A 21419-nucleotide genomic window follows, 5' to 3' on the forward strand; every position below is an offset into this window, starting at 1 on the left:
CTCTGAGCCTCTGCAAATAAGGAGAATGTTAACTTGTTCTATAAAAGAAGGGCCTGTATGTCCCTCATTCTGCCAGAAAGAAAATGTAAATGTAATTTTAGGTCAGACCCTGGTCAAGGAGTGTCTCCACCTGTCAAAGATGAGGTGTTTCAGATACCCCTCCTACCAACAAGGTGAGAGACAGTTGGACAGAGATCACACCTGGCAAAGATTTGAAAAAGACAAAAAAGCTTCAGAGATAAGCAAATATAGAAGGAATGTATTCCTAGATTATCAAGTAATCAACACCAGATTCTACAGAGCACAGTGCAGAGTGCAATGGATAAAAAGCATTTTATAGAGAACTTTGAACAAGTACAAAAAAGATCTGTATTTTCTGGTGCCTTCGGGTCCCTGGTATAAGAAGGAATCTCACAGCACAGAAGGGCCTGAAGGATAAATGAAGGAGAGAACTTAGGACAATGGAAGAAGGGGAGCCCTAGCTGAGTTTGAACAAAGACTATTCACTTACTTATATTTGGTGAAGTGTTTTCATCAGTTCCTGGATGAGGAGAAATTGGCAGATTAAACCAGCATTACTGTGTGTATTATCATAATATACATATTAGATATATAATATCTAATACATAATATGGTACCCATATAGGATAATACAGTGTACATAATTTTATTTAATATAACTTTTCAGTAAAATGTACATAGTTCTCATCTCATGCTATGTCTCACCCATTTTTAACTTTTCTTTTTCAAACCCAGGGTTATATAATCCATTCAACTGTATGTTAAAATTAGAAATCTAGATAAACAGGGCCAAAATAATACTGTAGTGAAGATTTAGACCTATTAGATAGTATTTACCAGATATCCATTGATGGACTATCATAGATATCCCCTGGTGATGTGGCATCTCATACAGAATGCTAACTTAACTTCCTTCTCTATCAGGATAGTGGCTTACTTACATTTCCTAAGAAAACCCACCACTATAAAACACCTAGAAATATGGATCATTTTTTAAATTCTTTTAAATGAATATAGGATCCAAAAAAAGTAAGCAAAATCTCTGGGGGCCAAAAATAAAGAGGAAACTGAAAACCCGAGTGGTGAGCCATCTCTGAGCTTTTTTACTGCATTGAAAACATCCATTATTCACCAAAAGCAAGGCTGTGTTTTAATAAGGCCAAATAAGGACAGAACACATGGCTTTGGGCCTAAATGTAGGTAGTTATAATGGAGTCCCCCTATAATCAGAAATTTTCAAAAATTTCCGAGAAAGACGATGTGAGGGCAATCTTTTTTTTAAAAAAAAAGATCTTATTCCTTTATTTGAGAGACAGCATGTGTGAGCAGGGGGAAGGGGCAGAGGGAGAAGCAGACTCCCCAATGAGCAGGGAACCCAATGCGGGAGTCGATCCCAGGACCCTGGGATCATGACCTGAGCCGAAGGCAGATGCCCAACAGACTAAGCCACTCAGGCGCCCTGTGGGGGCGATCTTGCTACAACATCTGTCACCTCAATGACTGCCAGGGTTGATTCAGCAGATCTGGCTCACTAGGCGAGTGTCCCTGTCCTCCCTCACTGCTCCATGTGCATTACTCCCCAAGCTGAGACTGGGTCAAAGAGAATGACCTTCCCCGATTGAGAAGGACCACTCTTGGGTCAAAGGTATACAAATAGCTGCACTCCCCTGTTAGAACCTCCAAACAAACTCTCAAGGTCCATTTGTAGGAGAACATAGGGTAGTCAAGCTTCCAAGACTCCAGACACAACCAAATGAGGCTCTGCATGTGGCAGTCTGCCTTTCTTTAAAAAAAAAAAAAAGTTTTTCAAAGAAAGAGGAAGCTAAAAAAATACCAAATCTCCAACTTTTAATCATAATATTATCTATTTTCAATCCCAGTCTATACCTCAGGTTTAAAAAACAAAAAACAGAGGCGCCTGGGTGGCTCAGTCAGTTAAGTGACCGACTCTTGATTTCAGCTCAGGTCATGGTCTTGGGATCCAGCCCTGCATTGGGCTCCATGCTCAGCGGGGAGTCTGCTTGAGATTCTCTTTCCCTCTCTGCTTCTCCCCCTTTTCTCTCCCTCTCAAATAAATCTTTAAAAAAAAAAAAAATAGGGGCACCTGGGTGGCTCAGTAGGTTGAGCGACCAACTCTTAGTTTTGGTTCAGGGATCAAGCCCTGCATTGAGCTCTGTACTCAGCAGGGAGTCTGCTTAAAGGATCCTCTCCCTCTGCCGCTCCCCCCACATGCTCACGTTCTCTCTCTCTCAAATAAATAAATCTTAAAAAAATAAAAAAAGAAATTTAAAAAAATACCAGCTCTAGAGGGCACGTGATGTAATAAGCACTGGGTATTATATAAGACTGATGAATCACTGAACTCTACCTCTGAAACTAATAATACACTCTATGTTAATTAATTGAATTTAAATTAAAAAAAAAAAAAAAACAATACCAGCTCTACTGTTGGAGAATATGGAAATACAGGCCTGTATCATGGTCCAGAAATTTGAGATATCAACATAAAAAGTAGTTCCTAACTTGTAATACTCCTCTAAAACACCTAAAAGAACCAAACATAAAATCTCCCTTAAGAGATACAGCCTCTATACCGTCAATCAAGGGTCACAATGGTAACTCCATGTATCCTATTTTGAGGAACTGCCAAACTGTTTTTCAAAGTGGCTACAAAATTTTACATTCCCACCAGCAATGCATGTAACTGTCAATTTCTCCACATCCTTGGCAACATTTGTTATTGTCTACCTTGTTTTAGCAATCCTAGTGGGTGTGAAGTGGTATGGCACTGTGGTTTTATCTTTTCTCTAATGAGTAATGATATGGAGCACCTTTTAATGTGCTTATTGGCCATTTGTGTATCTCCTATGGAAAATATCTACTCAAATCATTGGCCCATTTTTAAATTGGACTATATGTGCTGGTTTTGTTGTTCATTTGTAAAAGTTCTTTATATATTCTGAACACAAGTTTCTAGTCAAATGTATTATTTACACATATTTTCTTCCATTTTGTGGATTATATTTTCACTTTTTTTATAATGTCTGTTGAGGCCCAAAAGTTTTTGAATTTTAAATAGATTTTACTTTTTAGAGCAATTTTAGGTTTGCAGCAAAACTAACTAGAAGCTACAGAGATTTCCCATCCTGCCCCCACTTATGCATGGCCTCCCCCATTATTAACATCCCCCCATCAGAGTGGTACATTTGTTAAAACTGATGAACTTACAATGACACCATCATCACCCGAAATCCATAGTTTACATTACAGTTCACTCTTGGTGTTGTACGGTCTACTGGTTTGGACAAATGCATAATAACATATTCACCATTATAGTATCATACAGAGTAATTCTGCTACCCTAAAAATCCTCAGTGCTCCAACTGTTCATGTTTCCTTCCCCTTAAATCCTGGCAACCACTGCTCTTTTTACTGTCTCCATAGTTTTCCCTTTTCCAGAACATCATATAGTTGGAATCATACAATATATAGTATTTCCAGACTGGCTTCTTTCACTTAGTAGCATGCATTTAAGTTTCCTTCATGTTTTTTCATGGCTTGATAGCTCATTTCTTTTTAGTGTTGAGTAACAATCCACTGTTTGGCTGTACCACAATTTATTTACCTATTCACTTACTGAAGGGCATCTTGATTGCTTCAAGTTTTCACAATTATGAATACAGCTGCTATAAACATATTATGAATACAGCTGCTATAAACATCCATGTTCAGATTTCTGTGGACGTAAGTTTTCAACTCCTTTGCTTAAATACCAATAAGCATGATCACTAGCTTATATGGTAAGAGTATGTTTACTTTCGTAGGAAATTGCCAAATATCTTCCAAAGTAGCTGTATCATTTTGTGTTCCCACTAGCAATGAATGACAGTTCCCATATTCATTCATTATTTAATACTGAAGGAGAAGTTAGAGAACATTCCTTGACTTCAAGACTTACTATAAAGATACAGTTATTAAGACAGTGTGGTATTGGGGCGCCTGGGTGGCTCAGTCAGTTAAGCGTCTGCCTTCGGCTCAGGTCATGATCCCAGGGTCCTGGGATCGAGTCCCGCATCGGGCTCCCTGCTCTGCAGCAAGCCTGCTTCTCCCTCTCCGACTCCCCCTGCTTGTGTTCCCTCTCTCGCTGTGTCTCTCTCTATCAAATAAATAAATCTTTAAAAAAAAAAAGACAGTGTGGTATTGGTAAAATCCAAATCCGAGTTTGGTGTTTTCAATGTTCTGGATTTTGACCATTCTAATAGGTGGGCAGTGATATTTTATTGTTGTGTTAATGTGCATTTTTCTGATGACAAATGAGGTGAAGCATCTTTTCATATGTTTATTATATGTATATTGTTGGGAGGTATCTATTAAAGATCTTTGGTCAATTTTTTAGATGGGTTGTTTTCTTATTGTTGAGTTTTAAGAGCTCTTTTGTATTTTGGTTAACAGTCCTTTATCAGATATTTCTTTTGCAAATTTTTTCTCCCAGTCTGTGGCTTATCTTCTCACTCTTTTGTCTTTGCAGAGAAGTTTTTAATTTTAATAAAGTCCAGATTATCAATTATTTCTTTCATGGATCATGCCTTTGGTGCTTTATCTAAAAAACTGTCACCATAACCAAGGTCATTTAAGTTCTCTCCTATGTTATCTTTTAATAGTTTCATAGTTTTGCATTTTACAATTAAGCCTATGATCCATTTTGAGTTAATTTTTGTGAAGCTTGGTGTAAGGTCTGTGTTTAGATTTTTTTTTTTTTTTTTTTGCATGTGGATGTTCAGTTGTGCAGCACTTGTTGAAAAGACTGTATTTGCTCCAATGTATTGTCTTTGTTCCTTTGTCAAAGATCACTGAATATATTTATATGGATTTATTTCTGGGTTCTCTATTCTGTTCTATTTATTTGTCTGTTCTTTCACCAATACCATACTGTCATTAATTACTATATCTTTAGAATAAGTCCTGACGTCAGGTAATGTTAACCCACCAAATTTGTTCTTCAATATTTAATATTAGCTATTCTGGGTCTTTTGCCTCTCCACATGAACTTTAAAATCAGCTTGTTGATAGCAACAAAATAACTTGCTCGTATTTTGATTGGGATGGCACTGAATTTATAGATGAAGTTGGAAGAACTAATATCTTGACAATACTGAGTTCTTGTCCATGAATATGGGGTATCTCTCCATTTGTTTACTTCTTCTTCGACATCTTTCATCAGAGTTTTATAATCTTCCTCATAAAGGTGTGTGATGATATTTCATTGTATATATAGATCTTATGTATATTTTGTTAGATTTATACTTAAGTATTTCATTTTGGGGGGTGCTAATGTAAATTTTTTTATTTCAAATTCTATTTTTTCGTTTCTTGGTATCGAGGAAGCAACTGACTTTTATATATAGACCTTGTATCCTACAATCTTGTTATAATCACTTATTAGTTCCAGCAGTTTTTTGTGGATTCTTTCAGATTTTCTACATAGATAATCATGTCATCTGCAAACAAAGACAACTTTATTTCTTCCTTCCCAGTCTATACCTTTTATTTTCTTTTCTTGTACTATTGCATTGGCTAGAATTTCCACTATGATGTTGAAAAGCAGTGACAAGGGGCGTCTGGGTGGCTCAGTCAGTTAAGCATCTGCCTTCGGGGGGCGCCTGGGTGGCTCAGTTGGTTAAGCGACTGCCTTCGGCTCAGGTCATGATCCTGGAGTCCCTGGATCGAGTCCCGCATCGGGCTCCCTGCTCGGCAGGGAGTCTGCTTCTCCCTCTGACCCTCCTCCCTCTCATGCTCTCTGTCTCTCATTCTCTCTCTCTCAAATAAATAAATAAAATCTTTAAAAAAAAAAAAAAAAAGCATCTGCCTTTGGCTAAGGTCATGATCTCAGGGTCCTGGGATCGAGTTCCGCATGGGGCTCCCTGCTCAGTGGGGAGCCTGCTTCTCCCTCTACCTGCTGCTCCTCCTGCTTGAGCTTTCTCTCTCTCTCTCTGACAAATAAATAAATCTAAAAAAAAAAAGAATATGAATTAGAAAAAGAAAGAAAGAAAAGCAGTGATGACAGGGTTCATTCTTGCCTTGTTCCTGATCTTGATGGGATAGCTTTGAGCTTCTCACCATTACATATGATGCTAGCTATAGATTTTTTAGATTACTGAGTTGAGAAAATTCCCCACTCTTCCTAGTTACTGGGAATTTTTATAATGAATAGGTGTTGGAATTTATCAAATGCTTTTTCTGCATCTATTTATATGATCATGTAATTTTTCTTCTCTAGTATGTTGATGTGATGACTACATTCACTGATTTCCAAATGTTAAATCAGTTTTGCATACTTGGTAGTTTTTTTTTATTTTTGAAGTCTAATTGCCTTTTTCCTTTTGCTACATGTGCTTTTCAAGTCATATCAAAGAAACCATTGCCTAATCCAAGGTCACAAGGATTTACACCTATATTTTCTTCTAATAGTTTTATTGTTCTAGCTCTTATATTTAAGTCTGTGATCCATTTTGAGTTAAAAATTGTATATAGTTTGAGGCAGGGATCTGATGACCTTTTTACTCTTCTCACACATAGGATACATTCACTGCTTCCCCAAAAGGGACAAAACACAGCTTTTTTTGATTGTTTTATTCATTTCTGACTTTAAGATCACATACAGTGGTCACAGGCTCAGTGGTTTGTGAATGAAGAACACAGGTCATCTACATTCCTAACATGCAAAATACAACAGTGGAGTTGAATCAGGATAACTATGGTAAAAACTCCATTTAGAAAGGGGAAGAATAAGAAACATCAGAAATCACCAATCATTAAATCCTGCTGCAGAATCCATATAAGTTCTATACCCTGAGGTGGGCAGGGGATGGAAAATGAAAGATCCTTGATTGAACTCTTCTGTGCTCACAAAAGAGTTCCCTTGGGAATTTTTCCTTGATCTTAGCAGTTCCTCCTTCTGAAAGGTGCCCCCATGACCACTGTTCTTCATAGTCACATCTGAAGTAGGAATTGGGAAATATCCCCTGCTTGAAAGTTACTAAGCTTTCACAACAATGAATAAGACTTTAATGGTGAAAATCATAAACCTTTACTGAAATATATTTTTAAAAAGCTAAATAAATGGAGGGGCGCCTGGGTGGCTCAGTCGTTAAGCATCTGCCTTCAGCTCAGGTCATGATCCCAGCGTCCTGGGATCGAGCCCCACATTGGGCTCTCTGCTCCATGGGAAGGCTGCTTCTCCCTCTCCCACTCCCACTGCTTCTTGTGTTCCTGCGTTCCTGCTCTCGTTATCTCTCTCTCTGTCTTAAAAAAAAAAAAAAAAAGCCAGTGGAGTGAGCATCATTAAAAAAATAATAATAATAAAAATAAATAAAAAACTAAATAAATGGAGAAATATGCCATATTCAAAGACTGAAAACCTTAATATCATATACAAGTCAAATCTTCTTAATTGCCTAAATTGATATATAGATTTAATACAATTCCAGTCAAAATTTCAGCATGTTTTGGTGTTCATGTATATAACTGAAAATTGATAAGGCAATTGCAAAATCTATATGAAAGATTAAGGGCCCAAAGTACTCCTTAAAAGGAACAATAAGGGAGGAGGATTTGCCTTAACAGATATCAAAACTTAAACATTAAGACCAGGTAGTATTAATGAAGAGATAGACAAGGAATAGGCAGATCTGATCAGTAGAAAAGAATAGAAAGGCTAGAAGGAAATCTACATATATATGGTTTAGAGCTGGCTGCGCAGATTGGTGGGGAACAGATTTCCAATAAATGGTGCTATGCTAACTGGTTAGGTATTCTGGGGAAAAAAAGTAAATATCTACCTTATACCCTACCAAAAAGAAGGAAAGAAGGTGGAGATAGATTTTAGGTGGATTGAAGATCTGAATATAAAAGGCAAAATGATTAAACTTTTTGGAAACAACTAGGAGACTCTTTATTACTCTGAGAGAATGATTTCTTGAGATACATAAAGCACAATACATAAATTTTTAAAATTATAAATTCAACTTCACTAAATTTAGGAACTTCTGCACTCTTTAAGCAAAATGAAGTGAATATTTGTATGTAGTGTATATTTTTTAACTCCTAAAAAATCAATTAGTAAAAGGCAAACAACCCAATAGAGAAATAGCCAATAACTTGAAGAGAAACATCACTGTACTAACCTGAATAGCCAATAAACAAATGAAAAGATGCTCAAACTCTTTAGATACGGTTCAAATACAAATTGAAAGCACAATGAAAAACCATTTTACACTCACCAGATGGGCAAAAGTTTAAAAGTTTGACAATATCAAGTTAACAAGGATATGGAGTCTGAATTAGTGGTGCTGCTATAGAAAACACTGACATTATCGAATAAAATTGAAGATGAGCATAATCTATGACCTAACATTCCCTTCCTATTCACATGCCCTAGAGAAGTTTTTATACATAGATATAAGAATGTTCACAGGAGCACTGTGACTATAGAAAAGAAAAAAAAAGAAGTAGCCCAAAAGTCCAACAACAGTAGAATGAACAAATCAATTGTGGTATTGACAAATTAACTGTAATATATATATATATATATATATTTTATATATATATATATATATATATATATATACACAACTGTAATATATATATATATATCAGTATATATATGTATGAAAATTAATGAATTGCCAGCACATGCAATAACAAAATTGAATCTCAAGAGCATAGTGTTAAGTGGAAAGAACAAATTGAAGAAGAATACAAAAATATGATTCCATTCCCATAAAGCTCAAAAATATTTAAAACTAAGCAATATCTTATTAAGGGATATAAACACATGTGAGAAGAGATAAATAAAAGCAATGAAATGCTAACCAGAAAATTCATGACAATGAGAACCTCTGATTGGGAAGAGGCTAGTAGGGATTTCAAAGTTGACAGTGAAGGTCCTTTGGGGAATCTGGGGTTCTGGGGTGTATACACCTTCTATTCTGTGTGTGTGTGTGTGTGTGTGTGTGTGTATCTCAGCCCATCTTCCCCAAAGGAATTTCATATATATGTATATATATATATACACACACACCATTATTATCTATTGAGTATTAATGAAAACTACCCCACTGAAATAGGGAGACGTTATGACAACCATCACTAGTGTGAGATAAAGCATTATTACTCCATCAGCTTCGGGGTGCCTGGGTGGCTCAGTTGTTAAGCATCTGCCTTCAGCTCAGGTCATGATCCCAGGGTCCTGGGATGGAGCCCTGCATCGGGCTCCCTGCTCGGTGGGAAGCCTGCTTCTCCCTCTCCCACTCCCCCTGCTTGTGTTCCCTCTCTCGCTATATCTCTCTCTGTCAAATAAATAAAATCTTTAAAAAAAAAAAAATCCATCAGCTTCATTCTTTATATTTAAAATGTTTTATGATTTTATTAGAATATATCTTTATGTGACTTTTTCAAAACTGATTTTGCCAAAACTCCGTGAATCATCTGGTTTCTGAGTTTTAGATCATTTAAAAAATTGGAAGGAGGTAGAGAATAGTAGCAGACTCATCCATAAGGAGTTATTGCAAATTGTGTTCTTGATAATATTCTTTCTTTATATCCTTTGCCTCAAACATTTTACACTTAAAAACATTTTATGGTTACATTCTACAGCTTCCCGATGAAGGTTAATGGTAGTTGTGGAGAGATTAGACCTAGAGAGAACATAACAATGAGTTTAGATGGGAGAAAGGAACTGTTTGCAATTCCTTGGTAATCTGTCAAGAATACTGGAAAGGAGCTAATAATGATAAATGGCATTAAACTATATTCTAAGTCAGAACCCCATTCATGCGCCACAGTTTAAGGATTGTTCTGGTATTAGAGGTCACACAAAATTCTTCTACAGACTATTCTCTTCTTTTATAGAATTTTTCATGATGAAATAATCTCCTTGCCCATTGATGTCTCAAGTAGTCATGGCATAACGGCCAAAACTGCTCTGAGCGTTCTAGTGGATAACATCAAGAGAGCCAGCTCAGTGTGCTGGGAGTACACGGCCTTCGTGCTACCTCACACTCCTCCACTTACCATCTGTGTGTCCTTGGGAACCTGGTGCAATCTCTCCTTGCTATGGGAGAGATTATCATGGAGTTGTTCTGAGGGTTAAATGAGCCAATATACAAAGCACCCAACTCTAGGCAGATGCTTTAGAAAAGTTGTTGCCTTCCCCAGCCATTCTCTTTGCAGTGGAAATGCAGTCCTATATCCCAATGCTGTGAGCATGTTTAGAGTTGGCCAAAAGCTAGAATCTGAGATTATTAAAGAAGGATCATTAATACATCAGGGAAGCCAATTAAATTCCTATTCCTATTGCCTCTGATTATTCTATTTCTTCAAAAATGCTTCATGAGCACTTAGAGCAGTTTTCTGTTGAATGAGATTTATATTACAAGCAACTTTACATTTATTTTGAAATTCCTTAAGAAACTAGAAATTAAGTCTGATTATGACTGAGATTATAAATAAACTAAAGATAAAACAAAACCACTGGAAACTACTGTGAAATCCCAGAGATTAAGAAACTTTGATTTTTACCTACACATTTAAAAAAATATTTAGAAGATGTTTGGATTTCTGTTTAATTTTGTGTTAAATACAGAGAATATTTTGACAATCTGGAAAACAAAGAACTATCTGCTTTTTTAAAAATTTTGTGTTGCTAAATATAGATAATATTTTGACAAACTGAAAAAGAACTATTTTAAGCCTGGTTTCAAGAGGCTTGATCATAATTAGCTGGTGTTTATTAGTGTCCCCTGAGTGCATGGGTTTGCATTTGCCTTTGAAGAATATTAAATAACAGGAAAATATTAATTCTTGCCCTCTAAGGGTTTACATTCTAGGATAGCTCATTCATTTGGGAGAAAATAATTTTTTCATTTTGAAAACAGCAGGCAGATGGTTTAATCCATTGGGTTTAGTTTCAAACAAACAAACAAAAACATTTTTTGAGGTGTAGAAGAACTAAGTGAAACAGATAAAAACATGTCAAGAGTTTTACATTTAATTTGGCTCTATGGAAACATTCAATATTAAGTGTTAAATATGCATAATATTAACACATTTATTCTAAGTCATCAATTTAATATTCTTCTCCAGTTTCCAAGAGATTCCATTGAATTCAGCCAGTATTTTTCCATTACCTATAATGTGCCTGGGTGCGATGCAGAAATTCTATCATCATTGGTTCACTTACCAATGTTGTGCACCTACCACATGCCACACACAATTCTAAGTCCTGGACACAAGAGGCTTTCTACCTATTACAACATCAGTGCTATCGAACTATTTTCTAAATCTCCTAACACCAGTAGAGATGCAAGGAACTTGAAAATGTGTTTTTTCTGACATTTTCATGTCACTGCAAATGGCAAATGAGGATGTAGACAAAAAGCAAGTCTTGTGCACTGTTGGTAGGAAGGCAAACTGGTGCAGCCACTGTGGAAAACAGTGTGGAGTTTCCTCAAAAAGTTAAAAATAAATCCAGCAATCACACTACTGGGTATTTACTCAAAGTATACAAAAACACAAATTCAAATGGATACATGCACCCTGATGTTTATAGCAGCATTATCTATAATAGCCAAGATAGGGAAGCAGCCCAAGTGTTCACTGATTGATGAGTGGATAAAGAAGATGTGGTGAGTGTGTGTGTGTGTGTGTGTGTGTGTGTGTGATGGAATATTACTCAGTCATAAGAAAGAATGAAATCAACACCTGTTGTTTCTTGTGTTTGATTTTAGCCATTCTGATAAGTGTGAGGTGACATCTCATTGTGGTTTTGATATGCATTTCCCTGATGATAAGTGATGATGAGCATCTTTTCATGTGTCTGTTGGCCATTCAGATGTCTTCTTTAGAGAAATGTTTGTTCACGTCTTCTGCCCATTTTTAAACTGGATTATTTGGTTTTGGGGTGTTGAGTTTTATAATGTCTTTATATATTTTCAATACTAACCCTGATATGTCATTTGCAAATATCTTCTCCCATTCCGGATGTTGCCTTTTAGTTTGATTATTTCCTTCGCTATACAGAAGCTTTTTATTTTGACATTTTCCCAATAGTTTATTTTTGCTTTTCTTTCCCATGCCTCTGGGAACCTATCTAGAAAAAAGTTGTTACAGCTGATGTCAGAGAAATTACTGCCTGCGTTCTCATCTGGGATTTTTATGGTTTCAGGTCTCACATTTAGGTCTTTAATCCATTTTGAATTTTTTTGTGTGTGTATGGTGTAAGAAAGTGGTCCAGTTTCATTCTTTTGCATGCTGCTGTCCAGTTTTCCCAACACCATCTGTTGAAGAGAGATTAGTCCTCCCTTTTATATGCTCCCATAGCCCTGGTGTTGCTCTTACATAGCATTTTTCACAATTATGATTCAATAATTAGAGCTGACCCTTCAACAACATGGAAGTTAAGGGCACTGATGCCCCCACACAAAGTCAAAAATCCATGTATACCTTTTGACTCCCAAAAACTTAAATACTAATAGCCTACTATTAGCCTGAAGCCTTATTGATAACATAGTTGATTAACACATATTTTGTATATTATATATGTTATATATCATATTCTTACAATAAAGTAAGCTAGAGAAAAGAAATTATTAAGAAAATCATAAGGCAGAGAAAATATATTTACAGTACTATATTGTATTTATGGGAAAAAATCTGCATTTAATTGGATCTGTGTGGTTCAAACCCGTGTTGTGCAAGGACCAACTGTATTTGTCTGTATTTGTTTAATGTCTGGTTCTTCTGTTAAATTGTAAGGACTAAAAAAAAAATTATTAAGAACTATGAAAACTAGAACCAGTTTTACTGTACAGGCTTGGTCCATGTTTTGCCTTTTTAACACTACATCCCCATCACTGAACATGGTGCCTGGTATGTAAGAATAAACCCTTTATGTATGCATAAGTCAGTGAGTGAACAAATGAAGGAACATGATCCTCGAGCTGAATCTATCATTGATTAGTATCCCAGAGTCACTCATTTATGGTCAAAGTAGACTTCTCATCAGCAAATATGAATTGAGGATACCTTTGTATCCTTTGTAATGCACTTTGTAATTCTATCACTTAGCATGTTGCCTGGTACATAATAAGGATTTTATAAATGTTGGATGATGGATGGATGATGGAAGATTGAATGGATGGATGAAAGAAACCAAATACAGTAATTAGGTTTGTCTATAGTTAAATTTACCTGTCCTTTTGTATAAGCATTATAATCATCCACATCAAATCATCTAAGCAAATATGAACAGATTTGAAAAAGTGCAGGGAGATTAAAGGAAGAAAACAAAAGGGAAAGTAAAGCCTCATGTTTCTCCTGAGCTCTTAAAGTCTTATTGTCTGTAATACATATTTGGCACTTATAACTGTTAGTTACCTTTATATATGTGTATGGTTTATCCACACTTATATATATGCATGGTTAACCACATTATAAACTTCTTAAGCTCTAGTAACATACCTTATATTGCCCTGTATCTTCCCCCTCAACTTCTGCAGCAGCTGGCTCAGTGCCTAGCCTGTAAGAGGTACTCAGAATGTAGCATGACACAGTGTTGCTATATTCTGACTGACTAGTTTCTTCTCATGTACTGTAAATAAAGGCTAATTTTATCTCCCTGAGCCTTACCCAGTCTCTATCCTGAAGTTCCAGTCTCTGATTGCCAGAATGATGCTATTTCATTATCTAGGTTGCACACACCAGACTTAAAGCTAGATAAAGAAAAGATAAAAGTTGCTGGCTCGGCGCTCAAGGCATAAAAGTCTAAATTAGACTGGCAGTTGTAACAATGGTTAAAATAACAGTAAGTTAAAAATAGTCATTGTCACTAATGACAGATTTTCTGATAAAGAAATAAAGACATCAATCCCACTTACAGAGCATCAAAAACAATAAAATACTTAGGAATAAGTTTAACTAAAAAGGTGAAAGATCTCTACTCTGAAAACTACAAGACGTTGATTTAAAAAAAAAAATCAAAGAAGACACAAATAAATGGAGAGGTATCCTGTGTTCATGGATGAGAAATATTAATACTGTTGAAATGTCAATACTGCCAAAAGCCATCTACAGATTTAATGCCATCCCATCAAGATTTCAATGACATTTTTTACAGAAGTTTAAAAAAAAAACTCTTAAAATGTATATGAAACCACAAAAGACCCTGAAAAGCCAAAGCAATTCTGAGAAAGAAGAACAAAGCAGGAGGCATCACACTTCCAGATTTCAAGCTATACTATAAAGCTATAGTTCTCAAAACAGCATTGTACTAACATAAAAACAAATAAACCAATGAAACCAAACTGAGAGCCTAGAAATAAAGCCAAGCGTATAGTCAACTAATATTTGACAAGGGAGCCAAAATGTTCAATGGAGAAAAGACAGTTGTTTCAAAATATGTGGCAGAGATAACTGGATATTCACATGTAAAGAAACTGGACCCAAAGCTTACACCACTCACAAAAATTAACTTGAAATGGATTAAAGACTTACATATAAGACCGGAACCATGAAACACCTAAAAGAAAACATAGGAACAAATCTCTTTGACATGGGTCTTGGTAATGATTTTTGGATATGACACCTAAAGCACAAGAAACAACAACAACAACAAAAAAAAATGGGACTACATCAAACTAAGAAGCTCTGAACAGTAAAAGAAACCATCAACAAAATGAAAAGATAACCTATAGAATAGAAAAAATATTTGCAAACTGTATATCTGATAAGATGTTAATATCCAAAATAGGTTAAAATTCATACTGGATCACGACATCAAAACTAATGATGTATTGTATGGTGACTAACATAACATAATAAAATAAAATTTAAAAAATAAATAAATAAAATAAAATAACGCATGAAAAACAATTAAAAAAATCCATACAACTCAATGGCAAAAAAACAAAAACAAATAACCCAGTTAAAAAATGGGCAAAAGACTGGAATAGACATTTCTCCAGACAATACATGAAAGGCCAACAAGTGCATGAAAAGATGCTCAACATCTCTACTCATTAGAGATATAAAATAAAACCACAATGAGGTATCACCCCATGCCTGTTAAAATGGCCAAGATCAAAAAGAGAGGAAAAATTCTGCCAAGGATGTGGAGAAAAGGGAACACTTGTGCACTGTTGGTGGGATGTAAATTCGTGCAGCCACTATGGAAAATAGTATGGAGGATCCTCAAATAACTAAAAATAGAACTACCATATGATCCTGCAATTCTACTTCTGAGAATATATCCAAAGGAAATGAAAACACTAACTGGATAAGATACCTGCACCCCCACGTTCATAGTAGGCTTATTTACAATAGCCAAGACATGGAAACAACCTAAGTGTCCATCAATGCACGAATGGATAAAGAAGTTGTGGTATATAACTAGTGCAACATTATTCAGCCATAAAAAGCAAGGAAATTCTACTATTTGCAACAACATGGATGGACCTTGAAGGCCTTATACTAGGTGAAATAAGACAGACAGAGGAAGACAAATACTATAAGATCTCACTTTTATGTGGAATCTTAAAAAAAAAAATTCATGGAAAAAGACTTGTGGTTACCAGAGGTGGAGGGTAGAAAGGGAATTGGAGGAAGTATGGTCAAAAGGTACAAACTTCCACTTATAAGATAAGTAACTATTAGGGGTGTAATGTACAGCATGATGACTATAATTAACACTGCTGCATGATACACAGAAAAGTTATTAAAGAGTAAATCCTGAGTTTTCATCACAAGAAAATATTTTCTTTTTTTTCTTTTCTTTTTATTGTATCTGTATGAGAAGATGGATATTAGCTGAACCTACTGCGGCAATCGTTTCACGACATATGTAAATCAAACCATCATGCTGTATGCCTAAAATTTATCCAGTGATGTATGTCAATTTTTTCTTAATAAAACTGGAAAAATGGTCATTGTGAGTTTTTTTAGGATAATTACAATGTGACTATTTATTTTGTGCTAATAATCTAGAAAAAGATTAAAATGCACTTTCTGAAAGAAAAGACATCTAAAGAGCTTTGTGTATTTCTGATAAGCTGCTAAAATCCAAAAGAATAAAAGATCATACTATCAAGTGTATAAATTATATTTTGCTACTTGTTAAAAATTCTCATAGAAAAGTAAAGAATTAGGGCTCCTGGGTGGCTCAGTCAGTCAATCATCTGCCTTTGGCTCAGGTCATGATCCCAGGGTCCTGGGATCAAGTCCCGCATCGAGCTCCCTGCTCAGCCGGAGGAGAGTCTGCTTCTCCCTCTGCCCCTTCCCCGCTGCTCATGCTCACTCTCTCAATTTTCAAATAAATAAATAAATAAATAATCTTTAAAAAAAAGAAAAGTAAAGAATTGAAGAACTAGATCCTGTCAGGACCAAGTACTTGTAAAAAGAAGGAGGAAGGGAGTGAGGAAAGGGAGAAAGGAGGAAAGGAGGGAAGGAGGAGGGAGAAAAGGAAGGACAGGCGGGCCTACGTCAATAAGCCTGCACACGAATCTCAGAGTTTGCCAGTCCTTGTTCTGCTGACCTCTTAGCAATGACCGAGCAGCCCGGTCACCTGTATGTTCAGTCCCACTGGGTTTTTTGAGCCAACCCTGTACAAAGCTGGATTAGCCAGTGGACTAATCGCCCTGTACCTAGGCAGAGATGGTAACACCCCACTAGCAAAAATGACTGAGCATGCATCCCTATACATGTGCCTCTATTTACATGTAAATTACACACACATTCTATTGTAGTACTATATTATATACATCATAAGACATACATAGAAGTGTAATGTTTTAAAGAATGAGGTGCAAATAAACATGACAGTGCTAGTGTTTCTCTTCTTTGCTCCCATGGATCATGTGCACAGCCCCCAGGCTGAATGTTCCCAGCTTGGAGACCTCTGGTGGAAGCTCCCCCTGGAAGCTCCAGGTGTGTTTTTCTCATCTGTGTGACTGTGCTTCTGCCTTTCTGATTTGCCCTTAGGTTCCCTCTTCCTCCCACCGTAAGCAGGCACCCTCATCTGAATCCCAGCCCACTCATCTGGACCCCTGAAACTCTGATTTATTTTGTTTCAAATCCCTCTCCGCTGGGAGCACGACTCTGCTCTTTAAGCCTCAGCCACTGGTTGGGAATGTGATCTGCAAACATACACAACACCTACAACCACAAAGGTGCCACTCACCTGGCTCAATCACTGGCTCTACCTGGAAACTCCTGCTGTTCTATCAGATCCTTCAGGACACTTGGCGACTACAGTGCTGCTCCTCGGGAAGGAAGATGGGAGTTGTTCAGATAAAGCCACCATTCAGTGTATGTCTGGCGACAATAGATAACTTTTCTTTCTTTACTCCTGTGTCACATAAAACACAAGCAGGGATATGTCAATCTGACAGACTATAGCAGCACAAATCAGAGTGTTTATTATAATACATGTCTAATATATCTTTGGTGTCAGTTGTATTGACTTTCCTATTAATCATTAGCATACTAATTAAATAAAAATTCATTTATTACCACATTTTAGATTAGATTGGCTTTTTCCCCCTTTATGCCATCTGGTGTGTCTTCTTCCAGTACAGTCTCTTTCAAATATGCAATCTCAGGGTTATAAAACTCTCTGAAAATGTAATAACCAATACCACAGTAAAACAAATGCCTTCAAAGGACAAGAGAATTGCTTTGTTGAGCCCTCTGATATCAGTAACATGAGTCAGCTGCGAGTCTGTTACCAACAAGTAGACCAGTCTGGAATGTTCAGCATCTCCAAAGCCACAGGATTCTCTAAAATGAGGAGTAAGGGGCTTAAATTTTGGCCTCAGCTCCTCTTCTCACTCTACAATCCTGTTAGTCTTGAAATTCTCATAGCTAAGTTAACCAATTATCAAAGGAGAAAATGTAAGAAGAAAACCTTGTTCCAAAAGTACTATGTGTAGGGCTCATGGATGTTTAAATTTGGTTATCTAACAGGAAATACTGCAATAAGAAAAGGCAAAAATAAAAATCCTCTTACATCTACATATAAAAGGAGCAACTGCAGAACAGTTCTAAAACCAAAAACAAAACATAAGTATCCTAAACAAGATAACTATCACTAAATTGTCACAAAGGAGCATTGAGAATGAAAAATGTAACACTGAGAATGAAAATATAATCCTATTTAACAATTGCTTTATATCTCATCTTACACTTGATAAGCTGGAAAAATCCAAGGTTAGATAAAAGCATAAGTAGAAAAAGTGAAAATAAAATAGAAATATTCACCAGCACTGCATCACTTCAATAGAGAATATCTCATTGTTAGAGAATAATAGTGGGGGAGAAAAACACTTCCAATTTGACAATTTTAGAATTTCTAGTTCACTCTCTTTCAAATTTGAAAATAATCACTTTTTATACTTTCCAGTTTCTTCATGAAATATTTAAGACTGAGTTTTCTCTCCCTAAGCATAATAAACATGGTTTATGTTGGTCTGCCTCTGGTAATTCTACTCTGCAGATGTCCCATGGATCTGTTTCAGTGTTCTATTCTCAGTCATGTTTTCTTGTCTCTCTTTCTTATCTTTAACAGTGTAGTGGACATCATAGTTGGGGGGGGGGGGGAAACCTTAGACTTATAATTTGAGGCTGAGAATGACCTTTGTCCTCCTCTAAGAGAAGACTTTCATTCGCTTCTGCTAGGAGCTCAGGTTGCACTGGCAATCTAGGCTCCATTTGATCAGACTTCAAGGTTGGAAGTTTTGGGGCCCATGGATAACTGGAAGGCTGCCTGGAATCCATGTTAAGAGTTGCTTTATGTCTCACTGCTAGGGTGCAGACTTTTGGTGCTCCATCCACAATCAGTGTTCCCATGGACCCTTCACTCTTGGTATCACTGAACTCTAGTTTAGGTACCCCCTGTTCTCTGAGGCTTTCACAAACAGTGCTCATCCCTTCAGCCACCCGTTCTGGGTTGGCAAATGTTCCCTACCATGCAAAAGTGATCCCAAATGCCAGGCACGTGTTCTGTATTACTGTCTTCTCACAGGTCTTGGCAAGGTAATTCTTTACTCTTTTGTCAGTTCTTAGGTGATTTTAGAAGATTTTTAAATATTTTGTAAAGCTTTTTCAGTTAATGTCAACAGGAGTGTTGGTCCAAATTACCTAGTCCATCCACCATTAAAGGGGTCAGAAGTCCAATTACAGTTCAAGTTTAAACTCCTGTTGAAGGTAGCATATACCATTTTCCTTTTGAAGTTTCCCACTGGACAACAAATATATGTCATTGTTTTCTTTACTTATATCTAATTCCAAAAGAAAGTATTCAATGAGCTTCATACAAATTATATGATGATTCCATTCAGATGTATATTAAATAATTCACCTCCATATAATAAATAATAATAATCAGTCAACAAATATTTATTGAGCATGTACGATGTGCCAGTCCCATTTTAGGTGCATCAGTGAAAGAAACAAAGAACCTCCTCATCCTTACAGTGCTTATATTCTAATGATAAGAGACAGATTACAAAAGCTTAAATATATAAAGAGGTAAATTACATGGCATGTAATATATTAGTATATCATATTGGAGGTGGCACATATTATGGAAAAGAGTAAAGCTGAGTAGATCTGTAGAGTCAGGACAGGGAGAAGAGTTACAACTTTCTTCAAAGTAGCCAGACTAGGATTCATTGAAAAGATGAAATTTTAGCAATAACTTGAAGTGAGGAAGTCACCCATGTGTATATCTGGGGGCAGAGAGAACAGCCAACAGGAAGACCCTAGGCTAGGATTATGTCCATCCTGATCATGGAACGTCAGGAAAGCCATATGGCTAGAGTGGAGTGAGAGAAGGATGACGAGGAAAGGATGAGTTATGAGAGATCATGGAGGTGAGTGAGGTAGAGCTGGCCACAGGGCCTTGGGGCCATTGTGAGAACTTCAGCTTTCATGCTGAGTGCCATAGTGAGCACTGCACTGGGGAGAGAAGGGGTTTTACCATTCTGGCTGGGGTTCTGGGAATGGGTGGAAAGAACTGGAGACCAGATAGGAGCCCACTGCAGGAACACAGAAAACAGATTATACTGTCTCAATATAACTCTGGATGTATTTTCAAGGTGACATCAATGACATTTTGACAAATTAGATGTGGAGTATGAGAAAAAAAAGAAGATATAAGTATATTTTCCAAGATTTTTGGCCTGAGCAACCAGAAAGATGTAATTGCCATCTACTGAAAAGGGGAAGGCAACAGCCTAGTGGAAAGTTAGAAATGCAGTTTGTGTTGCATTTGACGTGTCTACTTGACAATGGAGATAGACACCCAAGTCGGATATTCCAGTCAGGAGATAAAGGTGAGAAATCTGAACCAGATATATAAACTTGAGACTCTTAAGTTAATAGTTTATATTTAAAGCCATGAGACTTAATGAGATTCCCAAGGGAACAAAAATAGAGGAATAAAAGATGTCAAGGACTGAGCACTCAAACATTAAGAGGTCCCAATATCATTCATATGTATTGATTTTGGAGCGATAAAAGGAAAAGCTGAGTAGCGGGCAATAAGAGCACAATCTGAGGTCAACAGGAGAGAATATATGAAATCAGGAAAACACAGGAAATGTGGCCAATAATTATTTACCTTTCTAACCACTCCTTGCCAGATACTTTCCCTCTTTCCACACAGCTCTTTTATTTTCTTGGAGTTAGAAGTAGATGCCATTTTAGCTATTTAGGATGTGTACACCACACTTCAAACATTTTTTAGAACACATAGGAGATTTTCAGAATCAGCAGGTACAGAAGAGACAGAAAATAAGTTCTCCTTCTGTGGAAACCACAGTCATTGTAAAATCAGCCCTGTGCAAAACTGCCAAGCTGAACTTACCTCCAACATCACTCCGGTTCCCTTTCTCTATCCCTTCTTCCATCCAGTGACTCCGAATCTTCGATCACAGCAGTACACAGCATCCTCAAACTGACCACTGCCTAGTACTTCTGAAGCCCCAGAACTCTAACACACCACTCCTCTTCATCAAAACTTCTCTGTTTTCTGAGGACATCACAGCGTTTCACTCTGCCGGCAAACAAAGGTGCTATTATCTGATAGTAATTCGTTGGAGGATTTCTCTTTGAAACATTTGCATTTAAAAGCTGCTTTCAAAACAACCAAACTGACTAAAGTGAATGAAGTAGGGCATTTTTGGAAGAGTGAGAAAACTTCCCCATAGCAATGAAAGGAGGGGCGAGCACACTCCCACCTCAAGACGTCCTGCTCCAACCGTTCATGAAGAATGATCCTAATCGCCCAGGGCCCGGCAGAGCCTGGGCAGTCTGCCTACTTAGGATATGTGGGGGTCATTTTAACT

At 36.8% G+C, this 21419-nt stretch overlaps 1 long non-coding RNA gene across 5 annotated transcripts in view; it reads right to left on the bottom strand.

Annotated features, from left to right (window-relative positions):
- LOC116643119 overlaps positions 1-21126 on the bottom strand; it is a 153241-nt gene extending 132115 nt beyond the window's left edge. For 4 of the 5 annotated variants that reach the window (XR_004301492.1, XR_004301488.1, XR_004301491.1 and 1 more), the window contains exons 1-2: positions 20939-21126; positions 17252-17419 (exon numbers count right to left, since the gene is read on the bottom strand). This is a non-coding gene — a long non-coding RNA (uncharacterized LOC116643119). The remainder of the gene's footprint in view (positions 1-17251; positions 17420-20938) is intronic. The other variant, XR_004301489.1, reaches the window with a different exon arrangement.
- Between the last annotated feature and the right edge of the window lie 293 nt (positions 21127-21419).

The sequence above is a fragment of the Phoca vitulina genome, unplaced genomic scaffold (genome assembly GCF_004348235.1).
Source record: "Phoca vitulina isolate PV1807 unplaced genomic scaffold, GSC_HSeal_1.0 scaffold25, whole genome shotgun sequence".
Lineage (NCBI taxonomy): Eukaryota > Metazoa > Chordata > Mammalia > Carnivora > Phocidae > Phoca > Phoca vitulina.